Raw genomic sequence first — 19,846 nt, 5'->3', positions numbered from 1 at the left:
CTGGCTGACTAGCAAAACAAAAAGCTGATTTTACTTTTCCAGGTGTGGTTTATTCTTCACTAGTTCTATATACTTGTTATAGACTCTTGTTGTATGAGAGAGGATAGAATTATTGGACCTTGTTAATGGTCTGAGCACAAATTTCTTTTGCTTGAAGACTTCTTCCATGGGAGCAGCTTCTTCTGTAAATTAAATGCACCTACTTAAAATGCAAATTGTACATTTACGGTCATTTTTCATCTTAGGAAATTGTCCCAGTGTAGGTTCGGTGTTGTTTTTTAAGAAGTGTGTTCTAACTACAGGACATCTTATGACAGTCCTCTCTGATAATCCAGCAATAGCCATTGTTGAAGTTGATTGATCTGAATGAAACTTTTTTCCCTTCAACATATTGTTTGACATGTGCATATTTTCCTTTTTTTAAAATTATTTTTGTGAAAGGATAATTTAATCAGCAGTTTGGAACACTTGAATGATTTTATAATTAAAAATAGTCTTAATAAAAGATTTTTTTGAACTCTAACATACGTATTTGAAGTGAAGTTACTGTTTATGTCTAGGATTAGACTGGACTGTCTCAAATGATTAGTTAACTTCTTACTGTCTGTTGGGCCTTAACTTAAAGGCTTAGGAAGCTCAAGTTTTCAGCAGTAAAACAGTAACTTCCATTATTTTTCAGGCTGATGGATGAGAGTTTAATGTGAATATCTTTGCTGGATCAGAATGCAGTATCTGATTTTTGGAGTCTGTATTGCTTCAGCAACTTCTGTCTGTAATGTGATGTAGTGCAGAGATTTTGGAGGTGCTCTGCATGTGTGCTTCACGTAGAGTATCCTCACTGGCTGCCTGGAGAGTCACTAAACAGTCTCTTCTGTGCTTATGCCTTTATCCTTTGCTGCCCTTACCAGCTCTTGCTGTAGCACAATTCAAAGACAACACACCTGGCTAAAGTCCTTCTCTTCTTAGTGTTGAATGTTTGGCCTTATCATGAAGGAAGATAAGGAACTGAGGTATGGCAGTGTTAATTACCTGGAAGCAAATAGGAAGTCATAGTAAAAAACAGGGATCAAATGCATATTTCTCTAGTTACTGCAGCAACTGGACTGAGTTTCTGTAGCTGAGTGACTCCTCATAAAGCATGTTTATAAGATAGAAGCAAAGTTAGTAATAGGATATGGGGCTGTTTTAGTTTCTCTGCAGTGATACATTAACTGAAAGTAGATCCAAGTGAAACCTTTTCATACTTTCAGATCTGGAAGATCTTAGTCATTGTTGGTGGCTTTGTTTTTAATACTGTTTTTGCTGATATTTGTATTTTTAAGAAAATAACAATTTGCACAAAAATGCAATGGAGGCTCATAAGGCCAACCATCCATTTCTAGATTTGAGTGATACGACAATGAATAAGTTAATATTTGTCTTGTTACTGAATTATTGAAAGCCAGATTATTTTTTATTTAAAGACAAGAAAGCTACTGGAATCCTCTTGTTCATGCAAAGGGGTTTTGCACTGCTCTTTGTGAAGTCAGCCCTCCTTTTGTTAGTGCGCTTTCTTTGGTGCTTATGACAATACCACCAGGCAAAAGAAGTTTTCTATTTCAGCCACAGTGAGAAGCATATCTTTATCAACAAGATTTATCATTATGTAAGTCTTCTTACTTCCTCTGTTTTTGTCACATTCCAGTATTCAGAGATTGCTGGAAAATTCTGTTGTTGGAAAGGTCCTGCTATAAGAGATTTCTACTATAAGAACACCCATAAATCATCCAGTTCTTTGGCAGTGTCTTTGCTACATGAGATGTCCCTGATAAATTGTGTGAGTTCATGAATGGCAATACAAATAATTCCATAGTAGGTAATGTTTGTTTTAGCCCATGCTGGGCATGGTGACCCTCAAACTAAACATTGTGAAAGTTAACTAGCTTTACTTACTCTGAGACTCCCTCTGAGAGAGATATGGGAGCTTTTTGTAGTTGCACTGAGGGAGGCCAACAAGGCTCAGTCAGTCCTGTTAGTGCAGATGATTTAACTTTTCTGAATGCTCCTAATTGTTTGTGTGTGTAGCCTTCTTCTGTCAGCAGCCAGACACATATATGGTGTGCAATTAATTACTGCATCTGTACTAAATCCAACACACCCTGTAGGCACTGAATCACAGTCCTTGGACAGATGAGCACTGCAGCACCACGTGATGGATGCAGCTCCTTGCTGGAAGTTACGCATCGATGGCGCGTGCACGCGCTTCCCTTTGTACCTCTCCAAGCTGGAGCTTGTGCCGGGCACACAATTCCTGTCACGCTCTTTCCATTCCTGCCTTTCTGAGGAGCTCTGGAGCCTCTGCCTTTGGTTTGGTTGAACATTAACCTCGTGTGTGGCACTGCCCACGCTCTGGTTGCACGGTGTGCTGAAGGGTCCTGTGGGTTTCTCCTGGAGGAGCAGCCTAAAGCGCGCTCTGCTTGTAGAGCAACTCTCCCATCGCATGGTGTGATGGAGTCCCTGATGTAAGTTTGGAGATTGTAAAAGCCAGGCACCGTAATTTCAAGTCTGGTTACACATACTAGTACAATTTATCCCTGGTTTTCAGTTTTAAATTTTTTATACTCTTGAAGTTGGTGGTCCTAGGACTTTTTTCAGGATGCTTGAAGTGCTTGTACTGATGATCCAATTGTTGAATGTGCTGGCATCTGTCTAAAATAAGTGGTAATTGGATGAAGGGGAGCTGCTACCTGGGCATGTTGTTGGGAGTTTTACTTAAATACAGCAACTTTATGTCTGCCAAAATTATGCTGGCCATAATTTCACAGTTTTGTGTGATACAGTTCCTTTTCTTCATGTGTGTATTTAAGTTGAGTTTTGTGGCTATATTTCTTCATGGAAAGTGGTTCTTCAGAATTTGTTAGTCTTAACTAAGTCTTTCTAGCCTTAGAATAGCAAAAAAGCTTTGTAGTGTGACACATCTCTAAATTGAAAAAATGTTGGATTGTTTTGGTTTTTTTTTTTTTTAATTATTATTTGACTTCTGTTCCAGGGTAAAGTTTGATGTCAAAGCATGAACTAACTGCCTTGCTGCAATCTCTAGAACATGTGTGTGAATATTTGAACATTGGAGTTTGTAATTTTGCTTAAGCAGAAAAATGTAAGACTTGTTCTTAAATGCTTCCTTTGTTCCTTCCTCTTTACTCCAAATACAGGGTAATACAGAAAAAAATGTTGTGCTCCTGTTTTGGCTGAGATTGTGACTTAGACATTAAATGTAGGAAAAATGCCTCTGGAGATGATGGCATCTACAAGTACCCTTTGAACAAAGATCTTGTGCTATCTCAGTACATACTTAAATGAGAGGATGTGGGAGTGTAAGAATGGCTTGAAAATTCATCCTATTTCCTGTGTAGAAATAGGAGTCCAGTTGCCTTTAATGTCTTGGTAGTGAGAAGCGGATGTGAAAGCTGAGAGTTGACAGACAACCTTGTCAGGGTGAGACTTTCTACTCAAGGTCTCAAACATAAGCTTTGCAGTTTTGGTGGTTTTTGGTTTTTTTTTCTTTTTTTTAACAAATATTGGACCCTGAAAAGACTGCTTAAGCTAAGAGCTTAAATTATTTACTTATCAGATAAAGTTAGGTACTGTAAACATCACTAAGAGCTGGAACTAATGCCTGCCTCTCTGTGGACTAGATAACAAGCTTGTCTAAATCCAGCTGATGAGAAAATGGGGTGGAAAAAAAGATATATTGACCAACTACCCAGAGTAAGGGCTTCATAGCATCTTTCCTAGGTTGTCTTCCCCCTTCAGAATTTTAAAATACAGATTTGTTGGCATAATGATGGGTAAAAGGGACACCTGACTCTGCTCTCTATTTAAGGAGTCTTGAATTGATTGCCTGAGAGCCAGGCTTGTGCCTCCCTCCCAGCTGAAGCTGGACACTTTCTAAGTAAGAATATGAAGGACACTGAAGCTGGGACATGTTAAGAATAGGGGCTTCAGGTGTGTATCCAGGAAAGACTAAGCAAAACAGAGCTTGGTGAGAAGGGAGTGGAAAAGTCTTTTGTGTTTAATCTTTGCTTAGGACAGATCTCTGTCCAAGGGAGATCTGAAACCAGTATTGCAGTTAGGATATGCAGCCTCTATCCTATAATTACAAGCCTTAACTTACTGAAGAGTTTGTCTAGCTTGCTCGTAACTGTAACAGTCCAAGCTCTTAGAAAGCAGAACTGGTCCACTGGCTCTGGTCACATGAGGATCTTCTTTCATTGTGCCTCTCTAGGCAGTAGAACAAAACACGGCTGATCCAATGATCAGTCCACATGTTAATTCCTGGTTTCTATAATGTCATTCAGTGCCTTGGTTGGGTGTTGTGTATCCAGGGAGAAAACACACACTAACAGAGATCTGAGGTCAAAAAATTTGTGGCATCTGTAGTTGAGAGTGAAGAAATATTCCAGGTTGTGCTTTGTGCCTGTTTCTCTGGATGGCAAAAACATTTTATGACAAAAACTGCTCCTGACATTCATTATAAGATTATCAGACTTTCTGCAAGGACTCTGCACTTCTGACCAAGTTTCTGTAAATTAAATGATAGGAAATTAATTGTTCTCCTTCTTTGTATTTATCAAGAACATCCTCTTATTAGAAATAGGAAAAGATTAGTCCCGTCTCAGTCTGTCTGTATGTACTTGCCCTTTTCAACCTGCTCCATTACTAATCTGGAGAACATGTCATCTGTGTCCTGCCTCTTCATCTCTGAGTTGAGTCACTCCAGGACTTGAGTCACTCTCAGAAGAGTAGTTCTGTTTCAGAAGGGAACAGGAGAAAATAATCAACATGTTATTTCAAGTCTGGCATCAAATATATTCTTCTCCGCTCACAGTTAAACTTCAATCCTGTCTAATATAAGAGTATTTAAATGATTGGCATATTTACTGCTTCCACATTTGTGTTTGAAACAGAGGCATATGCTTATTGTATAGCTAAATGGAATAAGTATTTAGCAGTTTAAGTTTAGTTGGGTTTTTTTACACAAGAGCTACTTTCTTCTTATTGCTGCCTTTGTAGTAAATGTAGATATAGGTTCCAAGAAGCTGAGTAAATTAGGGCTTGAAGGTCAGTAATAGTCTGGTGAGAGTCAGAACTTCTGCAGTATGAGCAAAGTCTACTGGAATTGGAGCATACACTATTTCCAGTTATAATTAATAAATAATAAAACAAAAAGTGATAAGGATAGTCATCTACTAAATGTCAGTACTTCTGTAAGACTTACAGTTATTTTGATAACCTGTATTTTTAAGAGAAGTTGCTAAACTGTGCCACAGTACTGAGACTGAAGTACCAAGTCCAGTGTTTGAAAGCTGCAATGCTGCACTGACAGGAGAAAGTGTTCACAATTGGAAATCCTTTATATGACTTTGGAGTAATTATTGGAGGAAAAGCTGGTCAGTGTTCTGTTTGGTAAATTGCACTTCAGAGAATACATTGTGTTGGGCTGATAACTTTAAACCTCTGCCAAATGTTTGCCATAGGACAAGGAAAGGTTATGTGTGTCTTCCATCTCTGTCTTTGCAACTCTTTGTTAACTGGGTGATCCTAATTTTCTCACAAAATTAGCTTCTAGTACATGAATAAATACTAGAGGTACGTTTTTTAACCATAGTTAGTGGTTTTGCAGCTTAAACCTGTAAGGACTAACGTGCCTAATTTCTGTAACTCATGCTGTTCTGATGAATGAAAAAAAGGAATACTTTTGGTGTTGAAAATGGTCAGGGTGTCACTAAAGTGCTCTGGCGTTACATGGAAGTAGAGCTGCAGGCTTCTGGAGGCAAATAGTTTTAACCTGGAATGTGTCTTTGCATCAGTGCTATTAACTGCATGATGTACAGTTGAAGCTCAAACTATTGAATTTTAGTGTAATTATTTCATCTTAAACACTTTGTTTCAATTCTGTCCTGGAAATAAAGGAATGACAGCTTACTTTCTCAGCTGTGCATAAGTGAATCACTGGGGATTTTTGAATAGTTCTCAGACTACCAATTCTTCAAATCACAGGACAATTTCCTCTTCCAACTGAAAATTAAAGTTTTGGCAAAATATGTTGATAAGGGGAAAAAGTAGTCCGTGTCATTTTAGCAGGATATAAAATTCTCAAGTTTTCTTGCTGTGGACCTATTAGTGAGTTCTAGTATTTTTATGTTTTTCTGTTTTTGTGGGACATGGGTTGCGTTGCTTTCTGCCTCTTTTTTGCATAGCTATTTACTATGAAGAGTAGCCTGCCAGAAGCTCTGCAGGGGTTATTTTGACTGCTCAATGTGTGTGCTGTCTTAGTCTGACACCAGAATTGTTTGTAGGCTACCATAAGCCTTCTGACACTTAGTTATCTTTACGGATCTTTATGGCTTATTTTTTCTTCAGCTCATTTTGTATATTTTGCATTTCAGATATGTCTTAGGATGGGTTGTTGTGTCTAGCAGTCTGTTGTGATCTGTGTTAGGGAGGATACATCACCTTAAATCCACATTACTGTCTCTTCTGTGCTTTCTGTGTGTTGGACTAAGCAAAATCAAGCACGGACAAAGATGATTTGTGTTATGTGATTTTTAAATGTGGTTCATATCTATACAGCACTGTTAGGTATACAGGCTAGGTGGAGTTACTCCTAAATGGAATTCAGATAAAACTTTTGAGCTGAAATAGCCTGCATGTTAAATTCTGAAATCTAGATTTGTTTGGGCTTTTGAAGATGCTGTGTAGGTTACCAAATAAAGAGGAAATGAAATGGCATCTCAGGCCACTCGAGATGGTCACTTCAGTAGTGTCCCTGGGATGTGATTGTCTGGCTGGAGCAAGGCAGAGACCTGGAGTGTGGGCTATTGGGTCAGCAGTTGGAGGGAGAATTTGGGCAGAATTTAAGGACAGACTGACCTCTGCATCTGTTTCCCTCTGCATCTCAACCCTGAGTCATTCCTATTACCTGCTTGTGAAGACATGTAGCATGTTCTGACATGGCCCTTGCATGGGCTGTAAGTGTCAGTCTTGCTTTAATGGTGGCAAAGACTGCAAAATTATTTAACTTGAAGCTCTGTGTAGACACTGCTATATCTGACAATAACTGCCTGTTTTGCCTCAGTATTTCAGCAAACTGTCTTGGATGGAGTGCCCTGAATCCCTCACTAAAACCAGCTATGCCCTGTGTTAGTGGCTTTACCCTTTGCTCCTGAGGACGTAGCCATGAATAAATTTCTCAGAAGTTTTCTTCCTTGTAGCTCAAATTGAGTGTGAAACTTGGAGGCTTGAGAAGCACTTGCTGTGCCTCTGCCTGTTGAAACATGTACCCAGGGAAAAGCAAACACTGTGCGATTCACAGAAGGCTTTTTGCATCTTTATGGTTAATGGTTTTCTTGAGCATGAATTTTGTATGGAGAACAGGATTTAATCAGGTGCTGTGTTAATTCCACCTTTCCCTTAAGTGACAAAACTAATGAAGTCAGGGATGGTCGCTTACATCAAGAGGTGAAGTCTCCCTAATTTAGCAGGAACAAGTAGGTTTATTGTCTGCTTCCTTCTTTTGAATTCATCATCCTACAAAGCTATGCCAGCACAGTGTGTGGAGGGCAGGCAAGGATATCTCCTGGGAATGAGCTTACTCTTTTGTTGTTCACCTGCTCTTCTCATTAGCCTGTCAAAGAAACAGTGTTAATTTACTCTACAAAGGTCTATTAAAGTAAAGAAAATTAGTTTGTGAATAAATCTTGTCTGTAAACTAAGATGGCAGCTCACTCGGTTTTTCTCAGCTATGCTGTTTATACCATAGGTTACAGTTCGGGGATATGTTATTTAAAGAGAAAAATAAATCTCTCTTGACAGGTTTTATGGACTGAATGGGATTTATCTAGATCATATATAAGGAATTGTTGCCTTGAAAGCTGTAGAGATCTTCCAAAGGGACCACATTTTCTGCAGCTTTTTCTGCGTGGGCTCCCCTTCAGCACCCTTGTCCTTGCTGTGTGCTGTGCTGCCCAGCGCTCCTGTGCAGCAGCCTCCTTCCTCTCCAGTTCCTCCTGTCACACCAGGCTTAATTCTTTGCCCTGTGCAGGCAGATGATGTGCTTCCAGTGCTTTTCTAGATGTTTCCATCATCCCTTCAATCCACTGAAACATATTGCAGTTCTACCAGGTGGGATTCTCCCATCCAGAATTGCCCCAGAGCTATTGCTGCTGGCACTGGCTTCTCTTTCTCACCTGAAGCCAGTCTGCAGGAATGGGTTGTCAGGGAGGGGGAACTACAGCACAGGAAATGCTGAGTGGGAGCAGTGCAGGACTGGAGAGGGCAGAAGGGTCTCCAGTGAGCTTAGGTATTCTTTTCAGACAACCAAAATCCTGTTTGTGATTTCAGTAGTTACAAGGAGATTTAACTATTCGAATTTGTCAACGTGATGCCACGTGTCAGAGACAGTGGAACAGCAGAGATATAACAATTTTTCTGTTTAATGAAATGGTCAATCATGCTTGAAAAAAAATCCAATTTTGGTACTGACTAAGAAGCTTTTCATACTGCAGTGTAGCAGGGTAGAAGGAAGTGTTTTTGATTGAGTGTATTGAAGGAACTTGTTGAGTTTCTTAAATGGTCACTCAGGCAGCAAGATTTTCAATTCTGTTATGGACTGTAGGCAGTGATAGAACTGCTCTGCTGTGCTCTTGCCAAGCAGCATGAATGAAAGGATCTTATGGCTTCCCTTCAGTCGATAAGATAATTGTTAACCTATGCAGTTGTCTGGCAAGAGGTCCATGAATGAAGACGACTGAATAAGGTGGTGGAACAATTGTTTAAACAAAGCCTATGCATTAATGGAGTGAATGTGTTTTGGGTGTTTTTTAGATTTCCCTTTCTGCAAGAAAGAGAAATAGTGCTTCTTACAACATTTGCAGAAAAAAAAAAACAAAACCACCAACACATTAACTTGACAGGCAGTTGCTTATCTTAGGTACTGCCTTGACACACATTGGCAAAAGTTATCATTAGGTAATATTACTCTGGTTTTGCTTTTCAGCTGTCTGTTGCAATTATTTGCTTCTATGTAGCTGTGAACAGGATCTCTTGGTTTTCATTCGGCTATTATATTTGGCATAATATCTCAGAGTCCTTGCCTTCTTTTCTCCCAGCTGTGCTCCCCAGGTTGCAGGTTCTTCCTTTGCAGAGAGGGCAGGAGACAATGGGTGGCATCTTTTGGATGGTAGTTTTCACTGTGACTAAAATCATTCCCCAGCCTCGATACTTTATAACTCTTCCTCTTCCCTCTACCCTTCCCAAGCTGGGAAAAATCAGTTATGTTATGGTGTTTGTGATTAGAAATTTAACTGCAAAGCAACATATTTTTGTTAAATGCCCATCAATCAGGATTACCAGATGTAAGAGCAACTGCTGATAGCTGATTAAATGCTAATTAACACTGAATATTTCATGCCTCTTCAGCTGGATTTGAAATGACATGACAGGGATTTTTTATTTCTAAACCAAGTTTGTGCTAAAAGCAGACATGTTGCAGAATATGCTTGACTTTGCTTTAAGAAGCAGAAAGAGAATTGGAGAACAAAATGGGAAGATCATTCTGCAGAAGAAACATTGAGATGTGAGATAGTAAAAAGAAGGATTCTGGTGCCAGGAATACCTGAAGCAGGAGCAGCAGTGGTTTTACTGGAGACAGTTTAAGTGGCAACACTCAAGTATTTAAATTAGCTGAAACCCTTGAAAGAGAAGCAGCCTACAAAACCCCAAAAGGAAAAGATTTATGAAGCTTTCACCACAAGAGAAAGGTATTAGTTCTGGGCAGTTTGTCACCCAGTTACTGTACTAAAAAAGGTAGGCTGCTTGCTATATAAATCTACTCCAAATGAGCTGAAATACCCTCCAGGTACTTGCAATGGAATCTCGGTGCTGCATTTCCATAGGAAATGCTGTTTTGTCTGATCATACAAATACTGATTTTTCTAAACCCGAAGCTTAGTTTTGAGGCAGAAAATCCTCGTAACCCTAGAGAAGTTCAGATAGGTAAAAACTTCCATCGAGGGCATTTTTGTTTAACTGATGAAAACTGTAGCAATGAGGTGCTTTTCCCTGTGTGCAATATATGTGGCACTGTAAATAAAGCTTGAACTGAGACCTACTTTTTTCTGCTGCAATTATGTGTAACTCGGCTCCGTAATGCAGAGATGTAATGCTCTATTTTTTGTGCTGTAACTATATGTAACTTAACTCGGTAATGCTGAGATGCAATGCTCTATTTCTGATGCTTGTGATCATGGCTAGCTAATAGCTTTACTGACTCACAGAAGAGTTTCTAAGGATGCTTCTCTGTTTGCTTGCAATGTCACTTCCATAAAATCATCAAGTGTTTTTGAAATTGGCATGTCTCATTTGCATTCCTAAAGGATTATGTAGGTTCCTTGGCACTGCAGGATTAACTTTGATTTACCCCTGGCACTGCTTTATGTGATTGAAATACCATGTATTGTTTATGTTTAATGGGGTTCTTCTGTTCTTTCAGATTGTGAGGACGAGCTTGCTGCATCAATAATCTGAAGAAGGGAGTTCTCTGTTAACACTGCAAGAAGATACTACTAACTGGTAAACACTTGCTTGGGTTTCTTTGCTTGTAGAATATTTCTTTGTTTTCCATAATACTTAAGGCCAAGGAATAGATCAAGAGTATTTTGATCTGTTGAAAGCAAGTAGTAGTTCATGCAATATTTTTTCTTTCTGTCTGTAGCTCACCAGACAAAAGACTCAGTAGCAGTGGATAACGTATGGGTATTTAGATTGGAATACAAATTGATTAAATTCCTGCTCTCTCAATAGAAGAAAAAAGACTAGTTTTTTTTCCTGTAATGACATGTTAGACATAGTTTGTTTGCCTTTTTAGCTGAGACAAATACAATGTGTCTGTACTGTGTTCTATATAAATACTATTTGAAGTGTGATAATGCAAACAGTGAAACTTCAAATATAGTGCTTCATAGTCTGGAGAGATGGAAAAGGAAGCCTTAACAGAAGTCCAGATGCTTTGGAAGATGCCATTAATGTGCTTGTAATTATTCAATGGATGTTTGTTGAGGCCTAATTTTCACTGAGAATAATGTATGATAATAAAACTAAGGACATCTTCTGATTCCCAGACACACCAAGTCATGTGCAGGCTGCTTTTAGGTACAGAACAATAATAGGATCACCAATGAGGAGCTATGACCACTTAATAATAGTTTGCCAGTCCATAAGTTAAGATGATGATGAGCTACAGTATTACACAACCATCACAAGGAAACCTGAGAATTTAGGACATTTGAATGTCTTGACATAGGTAAATCATGTGCATATTGATAGTGGGTAGCAGAGTGACAGCTCACTTCTCAATTACTTAATGTTGTAGATGCAGTAGCAGTTCTCCTCTGTAATTATACTTTACTGTGCACTTTCCATAAAGCTTGGATCTTACCTTTCTGTTTACTGCTGCCACTTGAGCTGGAGGGCTCATTAAACTTGTGTCAAAAGAAGGTTCTTTGCCCAAATGGGGTGATGTGGCTGGGCTCAAGGACAAACATGGAAAGAAGCACATCCTAGCCAATAAGAAAACATTAAGCTTTCATTATTTAACTTTTTACAGATGCTTTATTAATCTTCACTTGCCAGTTAATTTGCCAGTAAATTTTATAAGCAGTCAAGGATAACTTTGTAAAGTTTTTTTGTGTAGCTGTTGCAGAGAATATTAAAATGCTTGGTTTGGTTACTCTGCCAAACCTAGATTAATGATAGGAAAGTTTTGAAAGCTTATAGTAGTCAGCAATGTGTATCTGTCAGAATGACCTTGTAAAAACAAAGTTTTTTTTAGTCTTTTTTTTTTTTAATATAAAGATGACTTTCATAGTACAGCTATTTCTGAGCGATAATTTCAGGAGTTTTGTTGCCTGTAAAATTGCAGTTCCTGAAGCTAAAATACATATGAGACTCATTCCTAAATACTGGGTTTGAAAGTGTATGATTTTCAGCTTATAGGAGAAAAAACCTCTGGCATGTAGTGTGCCACTATTTGAGGTACCAAAGCACTGTGTTGCCACCATAAGTTTTGAAATACATTATCATTATCTGGTAGTAACTTTTAGGATAATACTTTGGATTATTCTGATTGTATATGGTGTGAATAAGTAATGTGTTTCTTTCTCTAAATTTGGGTGCATGGCTTGCCCTGTACAGAAGACTGAAAAGTTCATTATTCTAGAGTGGAAGTCTTCTGTCTTTTTCCCTACTTTGGCTTCTTTTTCCAGCCCATCATCTCCCCATCTCTCTCAGAGAGAGAAGTTTCACAGGATGGTCATGCTGAGTGAAACTGGGTAGTTCTATGAAGTAGTTCTTTGTCTGCAGCTGTGGTAAAATATTTGTCTTAATTCAGTATTTCCTTTAGGATCAGTAAGTCTTTTTTAGCTTGAGGTAGTGCTGCACAAACTTGGTTTCACTGTTTCCAGCAGTAACTTTGATTTGGAAGGGCAGGAGCTGAGAGCCTGCTGAGCTCTACTGTGTTTTAGACCTGGCCCAGGTTCTCAGCACAGGCCCCCAGCTCTGGGACTGAGCTGAAAAGAGAATGTGACACGTGGGTGCTGCATCCCTTGGGGCAGAGTGTGTCTGTGTCTGGGTCTTGCATGACTGGTGCTAAGATAAAAATTCTAACCCAGCTGGTCCTTGATGTGGTGCAGACTAGCCCAAATGGTTGTGGAAGATGTGCATGCCCATTTTATCCAGGTGGTGTTTCTTTTGCTTCAGATGTTTCAACTGTCCATTATCACAGACACTGAAGGATGAGTAATATTTCAGTGTTTGCCCTGTTTTTCTTGTATTAGCTGTTCTTTTTTGTGTTAGCTGTTCTTTTTCATTATGCTAACTTAACTTGTATGGGATTATTTTTCCGGAGTATCAGTTGTTCAGAAAAGATCTTGATAATTGTCTTCTGCTTACACATATAATCTCTGATAATTATTCACTCTCATTTTAGTGTTATCTCTTACATGCAGCTTGAACTTGTCTGCATGCTTGAAGATTTAAAAATCTTTCCATGCAACTTAGAATTGTTGCCCTGTAATGATGATGGGGAGATGTTTTGAGCAAACTGATTAATAAGTTGTGAAGTCTCTGTTCCAGTACTGATATTGCATTGATATTGTGGGTGGATTAACAGGTTTTTCATTTATGCTAATTTTAATAAATATGAAAATACCTTCAATATTATGTTTACAAAGTGAAAGCAAATGCGTACCTGCCATTTTCTTATTAATTTTGAGAACTCTTTGTTGTGGCTTGTATAGCTCTTATGAAAGTAACATTTGTCTGGCTGACACATCTTTAAATGTTTTGCCTCCTTTTGGGAAGAATCTTTAAAACTTCTTCAGTAACAGTGTGACTCTTTTTGTGCAAATCCCTTAATATGTTAAACTTAAAAAGAGCAGGAAAATTTGTTGTCTTTATACCTGTGTGTGTGTAAAAAGGTTTGAAGTGAAGGATCTCATGCAGAAGAGATACTGTATTTGAGTAAGGCCCTATTCCATGTGTTTACAGAATTCTGTTTGATTTTGGCTGGTGGGAAAGTTTATATGAAGTCAAACATGCTGCAAGAAATATAAAGCTTGGTTCTGTTTTGTTTTGCTCAGTGCTAAATGTTTCCTCTATTAAACAAGGAAATAGGTTCTATAAATGTGTAGATTTTAATGGCTGCTTTCAGAAGGGTTTGTTTGTTTGTTTGTTTGTTTGAGGAAACTTCTGTAACCAACATAGAAAATGGTGACATTACAAATACTTGTAAAAGCTTTCAGTGCAAAGCCCGCAGATACCATGGGAATATCAGGGGTAAAAGAGTAACCTGCCACAGTGATGTTATAGAATGTAAATATGTTAAGAAAAATTGCCTTTTTGACAACTGAAACCACTTGTACCTCCCATTTGTGCCACAACTTAAAAACAATCTCCTTTGATATTGTGCTCTAAATATATTGTTGTAGGTTTGTCTGTAAATTCAGCAGAGCCTCTTGAATTGATTTCTCATTCATGTGAAAGTGGGTTTGTGTTAAATGGCTCTTAGTACAGGGAGGTTAAGTACTTGTTGTGATTTTGACACTCAAGATAATGTGGTAGAAATTCTGATCGTGATACTGATGTTCTACCAGCATGCATTTATTTTGCATTAATAGTGATGTCTAAGGCAAAAAAAGAGGAATAGCTGGCTTGTTTTAGGCTGAACTGAGCTGTCTTATACTTATTTGCTGTGTTTTATCCTGGGGGCTTGTTTAATGTGCCTCGCTGCAATAGCACAGGAGTAAATTGAGGTGTTAGAAGCTTTTATGCAATGCTGTGTTTTTTAAAGTTTAGTAGTGTGTATTATCAATATAAATAATGTGCCTTATTGATATAAATAATGTGCCTGTGCTGAGGGAACATAATGTGGTATCTTTTTTTTCACAGTAGATATAAAATAAGTTAAACCTTGAATGAAGATCTTCGTAATCTGCAATTACTTTTTCACTGTAATCAAGTGGAATTCAGTGTTGAGCTGTTCCAAAATATCTTTCCTTTACGTGTAGTAGTCCTACTGCAACAGTTAAAAGAACAGTTTAAAAATAATTGAGTTTTGAATTTGGTTTAAAGGCTTATTTAGTAAACTGTGCTCTGCTTGAGACTTGAGCCATGCAGATTTGTTTATGAAGGTAAAGCTGCTATTTTTCTTTACCTGTAAATAGTTGCTCAGGATAACATGAACTGTTTAATTCTGTTTGTTCAATGAGCCTTCAAATCAAAGGCATTAGTTTAAGGGTTGTTTTGACTTTTTGAAAAGTCACTCTTAAACAGGGCAGCAAAATATGTAAACTTTTCTCGTGACAAAGACATTTGACCTGAAAAGCTGTGCTTGTTAAGACAGGTGACTGTGGAGGTTCATACTCAGTTTTATGTGGTGTATTCTATTAGGTTAATGTCAGATGTTGCTTATTTCATTTCCTGACTTAGAGAAGAACTCAAAAATACTTGTTAAAGAAGAATTCTAGGTTTTGTGGAGGAAGATTTTTTTTTTTTTTACCTCTGTAGGCACTTGAACTATAGTCCTTCAGTTCTTGCTAGTGTTCAGCTTACTCCTTGACCACATAACTGCAGTTTTATTATTTAGAATCATAGAATGTCTCAAGTTGAAAAGGATCCACACAGATCCCAAAGTTCAGCTCTCTGCTCCTTGCAGGACTCTCTACCACTAAATCATATGACTTAAGAGCATTGTCCAGACACTTCTTGAGCTCTGTCAGGCTTGGTGCCATGACCACTTCCCTGGGGAGCCTGTTCCAGTGACCAGACACCCCCTCAGTGAAGAAGCTTTCTTTAATGTCCCACCTGAACTGCTTCTGATGCAGCTTGCCTCCCTTTAGGTGATCATGGAATTAATTTGAGAAATTATTGAAAAAAAACAGTGTGCAGCTGTTGAGACTCAGTGCCATTAAATTACAATGCAGGAATTAAGACCTTGTTGTATAGCTTCTGCTTTTTTTAGTTTTATTTTCCTGCCTTTGGACAAAGCTGTTGAATACACACAACAGTCCCTAGGAACTGGACCTGGACATTCCCATGTTATTTCTCTCATGTTTGTTACCCTGTATTCTGTAATTCTTGTCTTTTTCCATCTCACATCCTACCCAATAAACATTTGAGATCCCAGGTTAAAATATCATGGTTAGATTCTTCCTTTCTGGACAGCTAATGATTGATACAATTGCTTTTAGTATTCTAATCATCCATGTTTTTACTAGAATAATTTCAAAACTGTATTACTGCAATGTACAGCTGATTGGAAAAGCTTCTTCATACCCTGCCCTCTTCTGTTTTTTAATTGTAGCTGCAGCAATTATTGCAAATCTTCGTGTAGGTGGAGCTCACAGAGCTCCTGGACAAGCTGGAGGCACTTTCAAGAGTCTCAATGCTCTGTGACAGTTCCTCTGACAGGAGCAGAGCTCTTCTGTCCTCCTTGACAGAAATTGCTGCTTGTCCCAAGGCTCTCATGGAGTCACCCTTTGGAAAGTCCTGCTTCCTTTTGTGGATGAGTTACAACTGGAAGGAGCTGCCTGTGCTGAGATTTGCATAGTGAGGCAGCCCTGGGGGCAGGAGTCAAAGTGAACTGCTTGACTGTCACCTAGAAACTGCTCAGCCCTGAGCCTGTGACGCAGCTTACTGCTGCTGGTGTCCACAGGCAGGGCTTTTCAGGCTTTTAAAAATCTAAACTGTGTTCTTAGCAATCTGAAATAAACACATCCAATAAACACATCTCTGAGTAGCAGAGATGCTGTGTGGGATACTTCCATAGCTGTAGCATTATCAGCTTAGGTCTAAGCTCATCTTAGAGTCTTACCTATCAGAGGGGTGACTAGGGCTTCAGCTCTCAATTTTTGATACTGTTCATGAACAGTCGATGGTTAGAACTCACTGAAACCGGTAAAAAGATCTTTTAGGTGGTAAGTGACTGTAACTTCTGTGGCTGAGTTTTTGTTTGTTTGTTTGTTGGGATTTTTTGGTTTTTTGTTTTTTTGGGTTTTTTTGTGGTAGAAGTTCCTTGCTGTTCATGTGACCTAGTACTCTCCTGAGGAAAGTGTTTGTTGGTTTTTTTTGTTGGTGGGGTTTTTTTTTTTTTGTTTTGTTTTTTGGTTTGTTGGTTTTTTTTTGGTTTTTTTTGTTTTTTTTTTTTTTTACCCTGAGAGTAGAACTCTAGATTATAAGGAAAAAGGACTCCTCTATTCAAGCATTAGGGAATAGGGATCTGGGTCTTGGCATTGCTCAGAGCTGCTCCTACACCACTAATAATGTGAATGGGAAAGCCCTGCTGGCCTTTCCTTGTCTTACTCTTTATGTTGTGCAAGTGGATGAACACTGCTGCAAACTTCTTGGTTTCATTTCTATTTTGATGATAGTGAGCCAGAACTCTGTTAAACTCTGTCATATTCCTAAGAAATTATATCATCCGTATATCTTCGATAAATAAGTTGTTGAATCACTCGAGTGGTATTCAGGAGCACTTCACAACTGGGTGTTAGCAGCATAAAAACAAAGGAAGCATCTTCTGTGGCAAAACAGGGATGCCAGGTAGTCAAGGGGAAGTTAAACATGCAGTGGAGAACAAATGCTAATGCCAAATGCCAATATCATTAAAGGTGTAGGAAGGATATCCCAATTTAGGAAGGATATCTCAAATATTAGGAATATTTCAGTAGTTTTTTTGAGGAGTGAAAACCTGAATTCTAGAGAGTTCTTAAAAATTCTGCTCATGTTTTATATCCAGTACTAAATGACTTCAGTGTTTGGATTTATCAAAGTTCAAAAGAAATACAGGAGTTATGTTACCAAAATACAGAATATATTACCAAAAGTAGAAAGTTCAGTTGTTTGAGTAATTGATTATTAGACACAGGACTTGCTTTAATAATTTTTGCAGTCTTTTAAATTTTTTTTGGTTTTTTTTTATTTGTTTTGTCTACAATCACTGGTGTTAAACACCAGAGTTCACATACATTTAGCATTGAGCCATGGGTTCATCTGCAGATGCCCTGAAACTCCCTTTGAAATTTGATCTTAGCAATGAATTATTTTTTATAGCTTAGACATCTGTTATTGTTACTGAAGTAAAAATCAGATTTTGTTACTAAACATTTCTGAGTTTTCCCTTTCATTACCCACAAGATGTGGAATGCATTTGACTTGTGGTTCTGTTTTGGACTGGACTTGGTTTTTATGTTTTAGTGTGTGCTTCTGAGGGTAACAGGTTTTTTAGAGCTGTTTCCACAAACTTTATTTCAAGTCTGAAACTGAACCAAGAGGAGCCGGAACATCTAAAAATTGCCAGGGTAGGTAGTCTTTGATCTAGATCCTGTTCTCTTCTGTATCCAGGGGCTGTTAGGATGAATGAACTGAGAACATTTGTGCCATAGTCCACAGCTGGTTCACATGGATTTCAAGGCGGTGGTGCTTACCAAGAGGAGTCCTAGTGCAAGCTTGAACTGCAAACTAGGAATTTAAACATCTGCCCTGGCAGAGTAGCAGTCTACTGTGTTTTGAAAACAGCTTTAGTCTGGGTGCCCAGTATTTCACATAGAGTACATGAATCTCATGCAAGCTTTTGGTAGTAAATGTTGTGAGCTTTGTGAAGTTCATGCTTTCTGAAGTTCCCTGATGAGCTGAGATACCAGTTGAGTAGACAGAAAGTAATTTAGATTCTTGGTGCAAAGTTGTTATTATTTCTTACCTCTCAGTGTTTTCAGAACGTGAGTGTTGGAAAGCCTGAAGAAATCATCATTCTTGTAGCAAATCATGACTGACAGTCACTGACAAGTCTGTGCCTGAGTGTAGAGGCTCCTTAATTAGTTCAGCCAGAGATGGGCAGAAGACAGTGGTTTCATACTGGAAGTTAATGGTTAGCTGTTCTCATGTGAAATCTGTTTTCACGTATTGCTGAGTTAAGCAGCATCAGTTCAATATGAGGTGGATGCCCAAAGCACAGGGCTTACTCAGTGGTTAGCCAGTTTTCATTGAGGTTTTTTTCTCCAGTTTCATCATTCACAATGATGCCAAGTTTACTTACTGCATCTTTTTTATCTGGGTACCATTTGACTTGTCAGCTGCAGGCTTTTGCTCTGACAAACTGAATGATGCTTGGTTTTGTTTCTGTTATGCTGCAGCTTGGATGGTTCACTGTCCCTCTCTGATGACTCTAGACAGTTTTCCTTTTTGGTTCTTCAACTGTTGTGACAATTTGAATTTCTGTTGTAGTTGGCCTGAGATATTGGCTGGATGTATGCTTTGGCCTCTTTCTGCTGTGGTGAAGTTAGGCTGCAGTTCAAGGGAGGGGCTTGTGTGTCTAAATGAGATTCCTGGGATAGGATGCATTAATCTCTCTGCTGTTTGAGTCCATGAGCTGTAACCCATTGAGTAAAGCTAATTTTCCTGCCCAGAACTTTTTTCTCTGTAATGTAACATTAAATATTTGACGACCTTAGAATCGCAAGGAATTGAAAAGTGCTGGGTCTGAATTATTCAATTTTCACTACCTATTAAGTTGTATATTTTGCATGTCTCATCTTGTGCCTGTTTGTGGTATTTCTATAGTAATCTGCAGATCTAAACCTTGAGGATAAGTCAGAAGTAAGCTCAGAGGTTTTGCAAATCTTCTATCCCAGCATGAAAACCCAAATAGTGCATGTTGAACCTGAAAGAGTTCTTAATTTAGAAACTCTTTAGTCTAAATTAAGGTGTATCCAAAGTGCGAAAATAAATTCTTTAAAGAATCCAGTTCACCAGTCAGTTAGCATCTGTCTATTTTTAATACATCTTTGCTGGTGTTCCTCCGTGACTAGGGATCAGCAAATCAATTTCTTATCCATTTAGGCAGTGCTTTATTTTATTGCTCAGTGCTAACCTCTAAATTTAAAATACTGTGATGTGAAGTCACACTATGTAAAAAAATCAAATACCTATCAGCTTGCCAGTATAAACCAAGCGACAGCATCAGCAGTGCTCAGTGTGAGCTGTTTTGCTCAAAGGCTTGTTCATAGGTACTAAAAGATAGGAAACCAGTTAATGGATTCCTGTGCTAACATCCCTCTGCCTGTTATTGATGATAGTCCAACTGACCTATAATTCTCAACTTTCCTGGCTGCTTCCCTTTTGCCTAATGGCTTTGCTGTTCTCCTCCTGCCTTCATTACCACAGGAGTCCTAGAAGGCTTTGTTAATTATTAACTTCCACTCATTCATTGAAGCCTTCAGGACAAGCCACCTGAGCTTCAGCATGTTGTTCTTGC

General features: G+C 38.5%; 1 protein-coding gene across 9 annotated transcripts in view; it reads left to right on the top strand.

Annotated features, from left to right (window-relative positions):
- Positions 1-19,846, top strand: part of CYRIB (CYFIP related Rac1 interactor B) — a 95,346-nt gene that overhangs the window by 43,939 nt on the left and 31,561 nt on the right. For all 9 annotated transcript variants that reach the window (XM_038127164.1, XM_038127155.1, XM_038127161.1 and 6 more), the window contains exon 2: positions 10,532-10,611. The gene's annotated coding sequence lies outside the window, so the exon portion shown is untranslated. The remainder of the gene's footprint in view (positions 1-10,531; positions 10,612-19,846) is intronic.

This window comes from Motacilla alba, chromosome 2, assembly GCF_015832195.1.
Source record: "Motacilla alba alba isolate MOTALB_02 chromosome 2, Motacilla_alba_V1.0_pri, whole genome shotgun sequence".
In the NCBI taxonomy this organism is placed as follows: Eukaryota; Metazoa; Chordata; class Aves; order Passeriformes; family Motacillidae; genus Motacilla; species Motacilla alba.
The sequence above is the reverse complement of the archived record's forward strand: the minus strand, read 5'-3'. Positions and strand labels throughout refer to the sequence as shown.